The 14633-nt window shown below is 37.1% G+C and overlaps 1 pseudogene; it reads left to right on the top strand.

Moving 5' to 3' along the window:
• The first annotated feature begins 2458 nt into the window (after positions 1–2458).
• Positions 2459–13041, top strand: LOC138333442 (uncharacterized; annotated as a pseudogene).
• The last annotated feature ends 1592 nt before the right edge of the window (positions 13042–14633 follow it).

Below are 14633 nucleotides of genomic sequence, written 5' to 3'. Positions count from 1 at the left end.
CCCCTAACCTTTTCACGTCCATGCCGGGGATCTAACCCCGGTCGGCTAGGTGAAAGGCGTGCGGCTTAACCACTACACCACCCGATAACCCTTTTACAGATTATGGCGTGTCTCGAATAGGGGACAGGGATGAGTACACATCGGAAAGCGAAATGTAAGGCGGTATCAAGGATATTTTAGGTCAGTTAGGAATAAAAGATAAGATCGCAAAATTTTGTTTGTAAACTTTTGTGAGAATCCGCTACCCCGATGATGTGACATTTTACAAAACAAATATTTTAGAAAACCCTTTTTGGTTTAATAGTGAAATCAAACTAAATCATAAAGCTATCTTTTAAGAAATTATGGTATGAAAAGGGTGTTCATTTTATCTATAACATTTTGAAAACAGACAAATCCATATAAAGTCTAGACGAATTTCGTTAAATGTATAATTTTCAGACCAATTTTCTAGAATATATGGATATAAAAAACACCATTAATCATGTCACAGGAAACAATCAACAAAATTTTGACTCTGAAAAAATATAACTTTTCCCAACATACCAATAAACCTGAAATTAATTTAAGTTGTAAAAAAAATTGTTCAAGATATATATACTGTTCTAATTAAAATGAGGTTATACCTACTGCTCAAAATAAATGGAATCAAAATTTTGAAATTGATCGAAATGGATGGGGAAATATTGATAAACACTATTTTAATGCTACTACTAGCTCCAAGCTTCAATGGTTGTAATTCCAAATAGATCACAGAATACAAACTACAAAAACATTTTTATTAGGAATTTGTAAATCAAACAACAAACTATGTACATCCTGTAAAACATATCCAGAAACAATCACTCGTATATTTTGAGACTGTGAAAATGCATAAAATTTGATTGAACAATGAAGAATTTCTATAATTACTAATAATTTAGTCTTATAGATTTGAAAAACAGGATTTTATTTTCGCAAACAAGTACACATAAATATCATATTGAAAATTGAAAAAAAGCTCACGAGATTGTAATATCCAATAGTAATTTAAAGCGTAAACCACAAACACTTAGTACAAATTTGGTTAAATATATATATACAGTATCATTTTAAAAGTTCTTGAAAGACCTCTGATCTAGGTTTACCCCCCCCCCCCCCCCTTTTTTTTTGGCTATATCAAGAGTTGTCTCTGTAGTAAGGGAAATAACTCTTGATGAGTATTCTATGTTGACATGTAACATTGGTGATTTTAGCTCCCAAAAACCATATGTCAGTCTATAAAAGTGCCGAAATCTAGGGATCATATATTCCTGGTTTTGAATAAAACGCCTTCAATCTCCGGATTTTGTCGGAATTTCGAATCGTATCACGTGATTGACGTCCACACGTCCTGCACGTGGTGATCCAGGTAACTAGCGTAAGCGCACATGTGTTTGTTTACGTTTTCCTTCTGGCTAATATGAGCAAATCAAGCTGGTTATGTCCACAGAGCGAGTGTTTGAAACATCTAATTAATTCACACATTGCCGTAATTCAATATTGTATTCAAAAATTGTATTGTGCCAGCATTAATTTCTTTGTAGATCCAGTCTGCTGAGGTCGACCACGTGTTTTGTTTACGAAAAATTGTTGACATTTCTCTTGGTTTCACAACTCTCGTGTTACTTCGAGATTGTCGCGACGATGTTCGGAATGATTCGGCATCTTTCGAGCCTATTTTTTACGTGTACACGTTAAAAATATTTTTTTCACTTTTATAATTAAAATACTTTAAGTGCTGAAACTTAATAAAAAGTGGTAAAAGTAGAAAGTTTAAACCTCAGACAGACGGAGAAAAATGTGTATAGCACCTATACAGTTTTTACTATGACAAAAAGAGCGAAAGTGATAGACCATACAAATTTAAAGTATATATTATCTGCATAATTTAATAAATATATAAATTATATTTCATAAAGTATATTTCATATGCAAAATTTTGAATCATAACATCTGTTTTGATCTTATGGCATTTACCATTCCACAAAAAAGTCAAATAATAAAGAATTTATTGTAGCTAAATATTTTGTGGTGGGTTTGGTAAGGGTATAAATAAAGATGTGAGATAAAAAAATGTGTATTTAATTTTTACTGTGAAGGATTTGAACATTATGTGCATTCATGAACGTTTTAGGAAATGCGCCGAGCGGCTGAAATTAAAAAAAAATGAAAATAAGTACGAAAAATGAGCAGTAGAACTCTTATTTCTTTCAAATGTGCAATTTTAGGACATTTCAGTCGGCGAAAATAGGGGGGGGGCAAAGATACATGCCCCCCCTTCCCCCTTACTTCGCCCCTATAAGCCAAGCGAAAAAAATGTGTAGTACTTTCAGTACTTTGATTTGTATGGGTAGTAAATTTTATCATCCGGGTTACCTTACCAGTCACCAATAAAAATAGACTAGCGGTTGGAGATAAAAATAGAAATGAATAAGGATTGACCTTTCATGTGTGACGTCATTTGACAGAACTCTCCAAAACAACATGGATGACGATTTGCCTCTGCTGGTTTCGGTTTGTATTAATTTAGTGTATGCTAAGCTTTTACTAAATGTAGGCCTACCACTTAATTTAAATGGGTCGCTCTCAGTGTTTTAGATACATATATAATCAACACAACCCTTGTTATGATCATGTGTAAAATAAGCACTAGGCATATTAGAAGGCATAAAAGAAGAATCTGTATCTAAAGCAAATGCCAGAGAGGATTTATATCGATGTTGTGGCGATACATGGGGCATTTCAGCCTCACAGCTATCTGGTTTTCAGCCATCGTTTGTGGCTGTGAGGATGAGAGTCGGTAGTGTGTATCGCAACAGTACTTAATGTATATAGGTACTCCAACAATGTTACTATTTAAATCTCTGGTTAGAGGTATAGCACGACAGCTAGGACACTTTTGATCATTATGTCATGTCGATATTGCCCATCAGAAGTTTCTCTTGACGTCTAATATTATTGGATTATAGTTAGTGCAGCCCACTCTTGGATGGATGACTGTGCAGTTGGTTCAGGCCCCGGCCTCGGTATATGTTACATTTGGTGGCAGGGAACAGGCCTGGCATCCTGTAAAGGGGGTGCCCTATGGACAGCACCGCTATAACAACAGCAGGGGCAGTTAGTGTGTGCTTAGGATGCCAGGAAAGCTTCGGGACGAAGCTTGTCAATGACACAGGGATCTGGCACGAAAATTTTTAACCAATAGTATACATATATGTATTATAGTATCAAGGGTATGAACTCGGCGGTCGAGAAAAACGGACCTATTTTTTTAAAACCGTAATTATTATAATAAATGGGTAATATACAACATTGACGGATATCTTACCTTAAAGAGAAATAATTTATCTTTCCAGAGGAAATGGGGTTTCAATTTTCTCACCTCTCGTCCTTTCCTCTCAAGGAAACCAAAAAAAAAAAAAAAATAACTACTTCATCTTTGTCTATCTTTTTCTTTCTTCTTCCAAAATATGCCAGCTCGCGGTGGACACGAATCTGAAACGATTCTGCCGGTCGTAGTCGGGGCGACAGCTTGATTGGTTATGAGTATAATAACAATTTATTTCCATGTTTTTTTCCTTCTTATGCTAAGATTCTTTTAATCCTCTCGGGGACGCCGGGTGCCTCGCTCATACACCAACATACAACAACCATCAAAACTATACTCTGCCCCAACTCACACAAACCTCACAGTCTCAAAACCATTTAATACGTGTCCCAACCCCAGCTGAAACTAAATCCAATACCCAGTGGTTTCATAAAACAACTTTACACCGATGAACCCTATTAATAACCATACCCGCGAACCCCCACATCCAGCACCCCCCCACCACACCCCCACCCACCCCACCTTTTCAACCCACCACAACCTCCGAAAGCTTCCGGACGTAAGCTGCTTCACCGCAAAGAACAATGAGGGGGTAACCCATTGACAACACATGGATTTGGGCATTTGCCGCAGTGTACATCTGACAACCCACCAAACAACAAATCACAACCACCAGCACCCCCACCCCCACACAAACCCCAACCCCCCCCGCACCCTCTGTTTCCCCCGTGAACACAACCTCTCCCCCCAAAATCACCCCCCACACCCCCCCCCCCCACACCCCCCAACCCCCACCCAGCCCCCACCCCCCCCCCCCCCCCACCACCCCCACACCCCCCCCACTTGAAAATAAATTTGAGTTTTTTAAAACAGCTCAGAAATATTAAAAACAAAAAAAAAAAAAAAAACATAACAAAACACCAAACTCCACATAGGTGGCACAACACACAATTACCAACATCGATACTCGATCAGATTGTGAATTAAAGTGAACACGGATTTTAGCCTCAATTAGTTTCAACTTCAGTCGAAACTTTAAGTTTTATTTATTATGTAAACATCATCAATAAAGAAATTGACCTCAGTCCGCTTTTGACATTACTAAATTTGTTTTTAGAAAATTGGCCAATTGTACATGGTCACCATGTAGACAAATTATATATCTATAAGTTATAATTATGGAATATATCATATAATTAATTATAACTTATAGGAATATAATTTGTTTTTCTTCTTTTGACATATGTAAGAAAGATTTAAGTCAAGGTCTCGTGAAATATAATATTTGTAATTCTAGGTGACGTCACTGTCTGATTTCTTGTGCTGTTCGATATGTATGACTGTGATGAAGGATACCGTGATGACCTGCTGTGGACACCGGTACTGTAACCACTGTATCAAGGAATGGGTCAACCGCAACCACAAGTGTCCCTGCTGTAACAAGGCCCTCAATATGGATCAGGTGTTTAAGGACCATCAGTTTGACAGTCTGATAGGTATATATAGAAGTTAGATTCAAGATTCAAACATTTTATTTATCATCGTACATGAATTTAAGTGATACATGTATATATGTATTAAAAGTTGATTAAAAATTATCAAACGCCTCTTGTAGACCACCTAAAGGAAAGCTTAGCTGCTCATGAGAGGTATTTTCAGGTACGTAAATAATCTCATTCCTTTTAGATATATAAATTTTTTTTTTTTGATTTTCCAGTAAGTTTATTACAATGTTTATTGATACAAGATAATTTCTCTTGGGTTGCTAAATTTAGATGAAAACTTTCAAACATAAAAAATATAGAGTTTTAATGATGTATGGCAATATACATGAGCTGTCTTTATAAATATTTTTAAAGCTACATATGTAAGATTTGTATTGGGATTGGTCTTGGTTGATCAGTGACTAGGTAGCTCCATTCGATACAGCATCCTGCTAGACTTCCAAGTATTTCAGAGGTCCTGGGTTCGAACCCCGGTTCCTGTTACAGCTTTATTAGACCCAACTATGATTGAAAATGCAAATTTTGAAACATTTCTTGTTAGCTGATAAGGATAGCAAAATTAACAGCTATTTATAATGGTTATCATCAATGAGATAGTATCTGAGCCAAGGTGCAAAGTTATAGGGTAATAATGTTCTCTAATCAACGCTCTGATTATAGATTAATATTATTAGTTATAAAACTGATTTGATTCTAATTATGTAGTTACATTATGGAATGTTTAATAACGGTCACTGTTTTTCAGAAACTGAGAAATGAATTAACAGAGCAGGAAAGGCGTTTAGAACTTCACTGTGAGAAGGAGATCGGTGATCTGTCCTCCCATGACTTGTCAGAACAAGGTAATACTATCATAAATAATGTCAAGGTTAATTATTAAAATCATTCCTGTTTCATATAATTTTATAATGGTCTTTACAAGGCAAAATTTCAGTCAATCACAAACATATAATGTATTCGAACCAATTTCATTAAAAGGTTTTTTTTAAATAAAAACTTCAATATTTGTGTATTTTATCAGAGATGTCCCAGCAGACTTCAGACCTACAGAATCGACTGTCAAATCAGAAAGAATCGCTACAGGAGGAACTGAAGTTGTGTACAAAACTTGTGGCAGAATCCTACAATAGGTATGTCACCATGGTAATACATAATTTTGTAGTAGGTATGTCGCCATGGTAACACTTAATCTTACAGTAGGTATGTCACCATGGTAACACATAATCTTACAGTAGGTATGTCACCATGGTAACACATAATCTTACAGTAGGTATGTCACCATGGTAACACATAATCTTACAGTAGGTATGTCACCATGTAAATAATAGGTATGTCACCATGGTAACACAATCTTACAGTAGGTATGTCGCCATGGTAACACTTAATCTTACAATAGATATGTCACCATGGTATAACACAGAATCTTACAGTAGGTATGTCACCATGGTAACACAGAATCTTACAGTAGGTATGTCACCATGGTAACACAGAATCTTACAATCGGTATATGTTATCAATAAATGTTAACAGTAGTTGCTGATTTTCGCAAAGGTTTTACATACAGCTTAATTTGCTGATTGGCCAAAGTTCATGAAATTTTATACATCATGGTATTATTTTAAATCATTATTTTACGTATCACAACCTGTAATGTGAATGGCACTTTTGAAGGCTACAGAAGTGAAAATTAGCCTCTGAATTAGTGGATTTCACTTTAATGTTAATTGTTTCTATCCTGTAGATACCTCACCAACCACATTCCCCAGTTAGATGTTCTACCTGTTAAGGTGGGCATTACCATACTGGATAAAAACATGAAAGTGTCTGACGTCGTCTTCAGTCCTGCGGACCGGTAAGTCTACCCAGTACTTATCATCATATTTACGGATATTAACCAGGTAATTCTATACATGTTAAAAGGGTAACCCAGACTGTGACAAGTATAACTGTTGGGATGAAGGACGTGCTTCTTTTATACTTTAAGTCACCTTTAAACTTTCAATGTCACTTCTTCAAAATCACTGAAAGATGTAGTAGACCTTGGGTTAGTGATATAGAGGTTCCCCAACAAGTGACTGTTGTTTATCATGTTTATCAAACTCAAGTTAGTTTATTTTCAAATTTTGAGAAGACACAAGCTTTAGTGAGTGTCTTTTAAAAAATTGAAAATTAACTAACAAGAGTTTAGATAAACATGATAAACAAGTGTCACACGTTGGGGAACTTATTTATCCCATAACTTAAGCTCTATATTTATATCGTGGTGACCATTTTCTCGTCTTCATTCATGGAAACTTAAATTTCCACCATAAATTGTGTTGTGATATCTTTCCGCCATAAAATATAGTGCCTAAATAGAGAGTCAATATTCTATTGTTTGATACTTTGAATAAGCAACTACATGCTTAACAATGAATACAGTCCTATTTTAAAGAAAATGCGCTATGAAAAGTAACCCGAATTTGAGAGCCAATCGAATCAAGAGATCTTAGAATTAATTGACCAATCAGAGGTGAAGTACTGGTAGGTGGTTACACACTGGAATGTGTAAACATAAATGATAACCAACTGCTATGGAATTTATCACATGGGTTTTTCCATTGTGAAAAATGCATAGTTATGGGATAAATAAGGATTGATGAAGAGAGGATGTAGACTGAAGGTGTGTTATGTTAAATCATCCCCTATAATAAAGTCCTCAGAAATATTACACTTTCTGGTAAATTAACTTCATATCACACTGCCACCAGGGCCATAAATGCATATGATAATTTCCTCTTATTTTGTTGTTTAGTACATGAATGTTAAAAGTAAAATGAATACCCTCATACTAATGTCTCATGTTGTTGTAGAATTGGAAACAAGGTGAAAGCCTCTGTAGAAGCTACAATGTCTGCACGGAACGATCCAGTCGGAGAATGGCCGGAGGAACTACATTTTGTGTTGTTTGGGTAAATATTCCTTCACATACATTTCATTATATTGCTCATTAGCAGAACTTGAATACTTCATTATAGCATAATCATATAATCATATGCTCAGATCTGTTATTAAGAATATAGATTCTTTGTAATATGTTTTAAATGCATTCTCAGTGTAAAGAATTATGTCTTTGTCTGCACTTTTGTAATAATATTATTATGTATAATCACTGATAGAGATATCATTTAAGTATCACTTAGCTGCAAGAAAAAACAAAATCATCTTGCTGATGAATTGTTTTCTACTGTCTTGACCTCTGTGCATTTTGAAATATACAGATCTGTTGAACAATACCTAGTGTATTCTGAGATAAAAGTTATAAGTGCAAGAATAAATTTTATTACATTGTAGATATATGTTGTTTGAATAAAATATCATTGTTTTTTATCTTCCAGACCTTTTGTAAAGTGTAGCCATTTTGAAATGCAGCAAATGGTAAAAGAAATACTACATGATGGAAAAGTCTACCCAGACATTGTGGTGGTAGACAAGCAAAGTCGTCCAGTCCTTGAACATTCCATGGTAATTATCTCCCTTGCTTTTAGTTATTTTCATTTTTTCCGGCACCCCTCCCTTCCCCGTTAAATATTGTTCATTTTCCCCTATAACATTCACATCCCTCAATTACTATCAGCATATAAGAATTCAACCTCACTTCCAGTACATGTGCACGTGTTAGACCTTGCAGTTTTCTGAATTGTAAGGAAGTCTATACTTTTTCATCTCCTTTACATGTCCTTGGCCCATGGGAATAGGAAGAGATGATACATATACCTAGTTTTGCCATTCATCTGTTTTTTGTTGTTGTTGTTTTTTTTTTTTTTCAACATTTTACATGTCGTGATTTCATCACTGTCTCTCTTCTTGTAGAAACCTGGCAGTGAGATTGTTATATATGGTAAGATTGTCTTGGAGAGTGACATGCCTAAAAAGTGTTTCCGACAAATCTTCCAAGATGGAGTTCCTCAAGCTGTTGACTACTTCTGCTGCAAACAGTGTGGGTTTCAATGTAAGTGTTTTGTTTCTTCTACCCAGTATATAGGATTTTCTACATATTTAACACAACATTATTTTTTAACTGTTTGATTTTTGCATCAACAAGCAAGACACTGTAAAATTTGCACTGGTTTTAATATTTGACCTTGAGGTTTATGTTACAGATACTTATAAATGCAATTGGAAGTGTGGATCTTATACAATGTAGGCTTATAAAATGTAATGTACAATGTTGAAACCAGTTGTTTTAAAAACTGATTTTTTGACATGAACAAACTGAATTACCAGGATGTCCTAGTAAAGTCACCAGTCGCTAACCCTTAGTGTGTTTGATATTACAGGGATCTGCAGGTCGTGTATGGAAGTCTGTCACCAAGGTAGGTTATAACCCTCCCAGTTATCTGCCCAGAGTTATTTGCCCGTATGGGTAGGTATTGATTGTGACCATGTGTAATCACGAGCACAACATCATATTTTTCAGAGAAACAAGTTTGGCTCACAAATATTGATATCACAATTGATACCTTCCCACAAGTGAAATCAGTTTAAATATGCAAAGAGAAAATGATTGAATTATATTTGACACATATTATTTAATTATTGCCAAACTGTATCATTGAATTCCTTATTGGATTTTTGAAGTGAACAAAATAAAACATTGCCAGCAGTCAGTCTTGTCTTTATAAACGAGACATCTTACTATCACTAGTATACACCAGCCAGCAAAAGAGAATGGGTGGGTGTGACATGTATATCTTATGTTTGATTATCTGTTTGGAGTTATTTCCCCCCTTATAGACACTCCTTCCTATAATTATACAGGGCAAGTTCGAGCACTGACTGAGGACTATAGTCATGCTGTTCTATTTATTGATATGCGTATAAGCAACAACCAATCACTACCATGTTTTCAAAAACTGATGCATGTGCAAAGGAAATCTAATTGCCTAATATTATATATGATATATATAATAGATGCCTTAATATTGACACTGTAGTACATATTATGCATTTATGGCCCTGGTGCAATAGCAGTGTGATATGGAGGTTTATTTACCCAAAGGTGCAAGCTTTCAGGAAATATTACATCTGAGGGTAAATAAACCTTCATATCACACTGCCACTGGGGACATATATTGTTTATTATACCAGAAATTTGCGATCCTCTATTCTGGGTTATATATTCCTTAAACTTGGGATGAGTAAAAAAAAAATGACGTTTTGCTCTATGTCCGTCATTGTTGTACTATTGGAAGGGGAGATAATTCTGTGTGGAAGACAGGCGGTCACCATAGGGGCATGCACCCCAGGGAAATATGATGCTTTATTTCTCAGAGGGAAATAGATACAATGATTTATTTCCCTGTCATGTGATGTGTTTCAACTATTCACTGACACTGTTTGAAACATGAGGTATAATATGTATTATTTGCATATTTCAGGTCATGAGACGGTGCCATATATTATGAACCATCAGCCAGCATGGTAAGGTCTCTCATATTAAATATAGAAATCTGAAAACAAGCATACTGTCATAATAATATAAATTAGCTGCTTTTATTATTCCTTTCTGGTACTCACAATTTTACTGTGAATTGTAACTTTATCATTGATTTATTCTTTATACTACCCAAAAGGTTTTGATTAATTACAAGTTGGTGGCATAAATTTTCTTTTATGGACTTAATATCTTACAGATATTTCTGCATTAAGCTTTTATATATTACAGGGCCTGCTGTTATTGTCCAAAGAAGAAGACTTGTCTAATCCAGCCCCCACCAGGGGGTAAATAAGTATATCAATTCTACAGAGAAGGCTGTGATCTGTCTATCACTCCACGATAACAAACCACGCTCCTGTAAACACATGACCATGTACACATTCAATGTCAGAGGAAATGTTGGAACATGTATATTGTAAGGTGTGGATCTTTGGCGGTTTGATGGACAGCAGGTGAACCATCAGTTCTACACAGATCTCATGAAGTTCAATGGATGAACATATCAGTGATATAACAACAGTGTCTAGTGATGAAACAGAGGAAGTGGTGTACAGTGCTAATACATTCCAGATATAATATGGCTTGGCTTTTTACAGTGAATGATCATTGTTTCGGAAGGGGTAGTAATACACAGCAATCCTGAAAGCATGACATGACATTTTGTTTCTCGTTTATCACTTCTCAGAGTACAATTTGTAATTGTTAAATGCTGTAACAGCATACAATGCTGTATTACTTGACAATGAGGCTGTAATTCTAGGATAGCTGACATAATGTTAACGTGGCACTGGTGGTGAAAATCACCAGTGTGCAGATTATATTTTGGTGATAAAAAATCATTCCAAGGATGTGATACTTTGTCACTCCTAAATTGTGTCTATTTTTGTGATATCTCTATCACCAAGGTGTTCTGTCTTTGTCACTCCAGTGTGATGTCTCTGTCACTTTAGTGTGATATCTCTGTCACTCCAGTGTGATGTCTCTGTCACCCCAGTGTACTATCTCTGTCACCCCAGTGTACTATCTCTGTCACTCCAGTATATTATCTCTGTCACTCCAGTGTGATATCTCTGTCACTCCAGTGTGATATCTCTGTCACTCCAGTGTGATATCTCTGTCACTCCAGTGTGATGTCTCTGTCACCCCAGTGTACTATCTCTGTCACTCCAGTGTATTATCTCTGTCACTCCAGTGTGATATCTCTGTCACTCCAGTGTGATATCTCTGTCACTCTAGTGTGATATCTCTGTCACTCCAGTGTGATGTCTCTGTCACCCCAGTGTACTATCTCTGTCACTCCAGTGTATTATCTCTGTCACTCCAGTGTGATATCTCTGTCACTCCTGTGTGATATTTCTGTCACTCCAGTGTGATATCTCTGTCACTCCAGTGTGATATCTCTGTCACTCTAGTGTGATATCTCTGTCACTCCAGTGTGATATCTCTGTCACTCCAGTGTGATGTCTCTGTCACTTCAGTGCGATACCTCTGTCACTCCAGTGTATTATCTCTGTCACTCCAGTGTGATATCTCTGTCACTCTAGTGTGATGTCTCTGTCTCTCCAGTGTGATGTCTCTGTCTCTTCAGTGTGATATCTCTGTCACTCTAGTGTGATATCTCTGTCACTCCAGTGTGATATCTCTGTCACTCTAGTGTGATATCTCTGTCACTCGACTGTGATGTCTCTGTCACTCTAGTGTGATATCTCTCTGTCACTCTAGTGTGATATATCTGTCACTCTAGTGTGATACCTCTGTCACTCTAGTGTGATATCTCTGTCACTCCAGTGTGATATCTCTGTCACTCCAGTGTGATGTCTCTGTCACTTCAGTGTGATACCTCTGTCACTCCAGTGTATTATCTCTGTCACTCCAGTGTGATATCTCTCTGTCACTCCAGTGTGATATCTCTGTCACTCTAGTGTGATGTCTCTGTCTCTCCAGTGTGATGTCTCTGTCTCTTCAGTGTGATATCTCTGTCACTCTAGTGTGATATCTCTGTCACTCCAGTGTGATATCTCTGTCACTCTAGTGTGATATCTCTGTCACTCGACTGTGATGTCTCTGTCACTCTAGCGTGATATCTCTGTCACTCTAGTGTGATATATCTGTCACTCTAGTGTGATACCTCTGTCACTCTAGTGTGATATCTCTGTCACTCCAGTGTGATATCTCTGTCACTCTAGTGTGATATCTCTGTCACTCGACTGTGATGTCTCTGTCACTCTAGTGTGATATCTCTGTCACTCTAGTGTGATATATCTGTCACTCTAGTGTGATATCTCTGTCACTGCAGTGTGATATCTCTGTCACTGCAGTGTGATATCTCTGTCACTGCAATGTGATATCTCTGTCACTCTAATGTGATATCTCTGTCACTCTAGTGTGATATCTCTGTCACTCTAGTGTGATATCTCTGTCACTCTAGTGTGATATCTCTGTCACTGCAGTGTGATATCTCTGTCACTCTAGTGTGATATCTCTCACTCTAGTGTGATATCTCTCACTCTTGTGTGATATCACCATATAACAAGAGCTTGTAGTGGAAAATCCATGACATGAATAAATGATTTGTGTTTTCTACCAAACTTGTAAAGGCTAATATATTCTCCATTTCAAATTTACATATAACATCCACAATAACAAGCTGGTAACATCATTGACCCTGATCAATTTTTGTTTGATTAAATAAAATCTATGAACTCAAATTTGTTTTCTAAAGTTGTTCATTGTTTGTGTCAGTTCTTATTCCCATGCAGGTGAAACCGGAGGGGACTATAGTGTTTGTTCCCATCTGTCTGTCCGGATTTGGTTTCCAGAAGATAACTTGAGAAAATATCAATGGATTTTGATCAAACTTTATACAAAGGTAGCATATGAGAAAATTCAGTTGGGATTGAATTTGGGGTCAAAAGGTCAACTGTAAAGGTCACTGTTACTAAATATAGATTGTTTCACAAATTTTAGTTTCCGAATGATAACTTGAAACACATCAATGGAATTTGTTCAAACTTCATACATAGGTAACATAGGAGAAAACAAAGCACTTCATACAATGATATCATAACTAAGCAATAATAACTGGCTATAGATTAGAAAAATGTAATTGACGGTAGGGGACGTGTGTTGCTTGCTAACACTTACTGTAAGCTTGTCTGATTTGATGATGATAGGCGCATACTATAAACATACGTATTTTCGTGGCAGTTTCAGTTGAAGCGCAAAATTTGTAAAAGAGTATTTCCGAATTGCACAAATTTATATCTACGCTTATAATCATAATTTACATTTTTTAGCTCACCTGGCCCGAAGGGCTGGTGAGCTTATGTCATGGCGCAGCGTCTGTCGTCCGTCGTCCGTCCGTCCGTCTGTCCGTCAACATTTCCTTTAAATCGCTACTACCTGTATGAAAATTTCAGGCGGATGACGCCTGTCATTAAGTCATAGAGTTCTGCATGGATTGTAACCAAATTTGGCCACAGGCTCTGACTCCCCAGGGGCAGGAGGGGCGGGGCCCAATAGGGAAAATAGAGGTAAATCCTATAAATTGCTTTGTCCTAGAGTTCTGCATGGATTGTGACCAAATTCGGCCACAAACATCCTTGGGGGAATGGGAACAGAACTTGTATAAATTTTGGCTCTAACCCCCCGGAGGAAGGAGGGGCGGGGCCCAATAGGGGAAATAGAGGCAAATCCTATAAATTGCTACTTATCCTAGAGTCCTGCATGGATTGTGACCAAATTTGGCCACAAAAATCCTTGGGGGAAGGGGAACAGAACTTGTATAAATTTTGGCTCTGACCCCCAAGGGGCAGGAGGGGCGGGGCCCAATATGGAAAATTGAGGTAAATCCTATAAAAATCGCTACTTGTCCTAGAGTTCTGCATGGATTGTGACCAAATTTGGCCACAAACATCCTTGGGGGAAGGGGAACAGAACTTGTATAAATTTTGGCTCTGACCCCCCAGGGGCAGGAGGGGCGGGGCCCATTAGGGAAATAGAGGCAAATCCTATAAATCGCTACTTGTCCTAGAGTTCTGCATGGATTGTGACCAAATTTGGCAACAAACATCCTTGGGTGAAGGGGAACAGAACTTGTATAAATTTTGTCTCTGACCCCCTGGGGGAAGGAGGGGCGGGGCCCAATATGGAAAATAGAGGTAAATCCTATAAATCGCTACTCATCCCAAAAGTTCTGCATGGATTGTGACCAAATTTGGCCACAAACATCCATAGGGGAAGGGGAACAGAACTTGTAAAAATTTTGGCTCTGACCCCCCGGGGGAAGGAGGGACGGGGC

Source organism: Argopecten irradians, chromosome 10 (genome assembly GCF_041381155.1).
Source record: "Argopecten irradians isolate NY chromosome 10, Ai_NY, whole genome shotgun sequence".
NCBI lineage: Eukaryota > Metazoa > Mollusca > Bivalvia > Pectinida > Pectinidae > Argopecten > Argopecten irradians.
Note: the sequence above shows the minus strand (reverse complement) of the source record. Positions and strands in the feature narration are given on the sequence as shown.